The sequence below is a fragment of the Asparagus officinalis genome, chromosome 7 (genome assembly GCF_001876935.1).
Source record: "Asparagus officinalis chromosome 7, Aspof.V1, whole genome shotgun sequence".
In the NCBI taxonomy this organism is placed as follows: Eukaryota; Viridiplantae; Streptophyta; class Magnoliopsida; order Asparagales; family Asparagaceae; genus Asparagus; species Asparagus officinalis.
The window spans coordinates 47,397,323-47,400,063 of record NC_033800.1 but is presented as its reverse complement, the minus strand read 5'-3'; positions in this window follow the sequence as shown (position 1 = coordinate 47,400,063).

Sequence of the window (2,741 nt, the reverse complement as noted above, 5' to 3'; positions counted from 1 at the left end):
CGTTCATCGTCGTTCGTTAACACTGAACCGGTTGTGGAGAACTATAGGCAATTTTTGATGCCTACACAAGGCCGAGCCACCATTTGGTGGCCCGGCCAGGGCCGAGCCACCGGTGACTGTTCGGTCAAAATTTGGTTTTTCGGTTCTTTTATGGTTTCTTTCGGGATTTGGGAGTTCCAACTGCTCTGATACAGTGGTTATGCAGTTGCTAACTGAAGATAGAGAGGATCCCTCATTTTGAGCTGAAGAAACCATCAACCAAGCCTATAAATAAGAGCTCTAGTGTTCATTTTTCGAGGAGGACATCAATAGGACGAATTTCTGCCGAATTGGAGAGTGGAGCCACGAATTTATAGCAATGGTTAGCAGATCTTGGCGATCTCCTGTGCATAAAAAGTGGAGTTCGAGAGATCTGAGACCCGTCCCCTATTCCTCCGGATTTAAGCTTGGTCTTAAATCCCGAGAAGAGCCGTGATTTTGCTTAGTCAAAATCACCGCTACTGCAATTACTTCCTTCGTGAAGTGAGAGCATTGATTATCCAACTTCTACTAACCGGATCTGATCCGTGATGGTCCACGGATATTAACGTCTCCGGCACAGACAAAGTTCCCACGCAAGCAGCGGGTGATAAACATCCGTTGCGCTGTTTGACAAGAGTTGTAATCTTTATTTTCTTTGTATAAAGGAGATCTTATAAAAAGATCGACTTTCTTTCTTTTTGAACTTATTGTAATGGCTGAAATTATAATGAGTTCGTCACCAATGAAAATATCAACTTTTGACCCAAACACAGTTTTTCAGATTTAACGTTTATTTTTTCATATATCTCAAATCTCTATAAAGGTTAGGATATCTCTTTCCTGGCCAATTGGAGAAAATATATCATTGAGAGAGAGAGAGAGAGAGAGAGAGAGAGAGAGAGAGAGAGGAGTTGAGAGAGAGAGAGAGAGAGAGATGAGGAGTTCTAGGATTTTGATTTATGGATATTTCATTGAAGGAATTAACTCCAGAAGCCTTGACGAACTCTTATTTGTCTTGCAAAACATCTTTGCATTGTTTCAACGATGAGAGTTGCCCTTAGATTGATTTTCTACATCATTCTTTAATGAGTTACGCTTATATTCATCGAATGACGGTTTATTTGACAAAAGAGCTGTAACATCTTTATTGATTTTCTGAGCTTTAACTACTTGTGTTGGTTTTTCTTTGAACTTATTTTTAAGGTATACTCAAGCCGGACAAATTGAGAGTTAGAAATAGCTAGGGCTAGGTGTTACTCATTGTAGATAGTTAAGTTAGGCAACTGGTTTCTAGAAGATTTTAGGGTATGTTCTTGTACGCCTACTAAATTGGGTTTGTGATTCAGGAGAACTCTTTGTATAGTGAGGAAGTCCCTTCACGAGAAGGAAAAGTGGACATAGGACTGTTATCTGAACCATTATAAAATCTTGTGTATTCCTGGTTAGTTGTTATTTATGTTTGATTATCATTGATCACTTTTATTTTATCTTTTTGCTATATATTCTATAATTTCAATGAAAAATAGTAGATGCCCTATTGATCTCCCCCCCTATAGGCTTGCATCTCAGATCCAAAAAGTGGTTACAAATCCTCATTACCTATCTTTAGAATTCACAACGTTAGGTAGACATGTCTAGTTTGACCATCGTAATGGCTTTTCCTGAGGGACACACATTTAACTGACCCCTTCTTCTCAATGGGACACGATACACCTATTAGAAAGCACATTTGAAAGTCTTTTTGGTACCAACTGATTTTGATATTTGGAGTGATGTAAAGAATGGCTATGGTGAACCTATTAGCATTAGAGGTGATACTACCAATGTCACTCCTCTAGATAAGTGGAACGCTCCCGACAAAATGTTTTATTCTTTAAATGCAAAAGCTACAAATGCTCTTTATTATTTTTTAAATGCTAAAAAGTTTACGTATGTGACAAATTGTGCTATTGTGCCGGAAGATTGAGGATTGAGGCAACGCACGGTAGTTGCTAAGAGGAGTGAAAAATTAATATTCAATCCTTGGTAAGAGAAAATTAAGGAGAAGCTAGTTTACAATTTTTTCCTTCTTCTCCTTAAGTTTTTCCCAGCTGTATCATATCTTTTTTTCTTTTTTCTTTTTTCTTTTATCTTTTATTAAATATAAACAAATTGTGTATATCATTGATGGTCAAACTCAACCATTGATGGTGGATCATCGATGAGGACATTAAAAAGGGGACTGCAATTTATTGTTTTACTTTTTACCCTCTTTTACTGATTTCCTCTCCAGTCTATCTCTTTTTTCTTTGATTCTCTTGAGTTTTTATGATATCTAGGGAGTTTTTTAAAGTTTTTCTTTGTTGTATTGAGATTAATTCTTGTTTAAATAATCATCAAGGTAATTTTTAAATCCTAATCTTTATTTTTGATTAATGTTTAAGGTTTTGTGCATATTTTTTGGTAGAGTTTATTGAGTATGAATGATGTCTAGTTAGAATCACTATTTAGAGCTAAAATGATTGAGAATTTTGCATATGTTTGGACATTTTTGGGATGAAATTGGCGGTTTTTGTTCATCAACAATCAATGGTATGCAAGAAATTATCGATGGTCAGAGAGCAGAACTATTTATTTTTAACATTTTATCATGATGTTTTTAATTTTTTTTTTATTCTAAGCCTTGTATATGTGTGTTCTCTATATTAAATCAAGTTTATTTCCTATTGTAGAGAATGTCA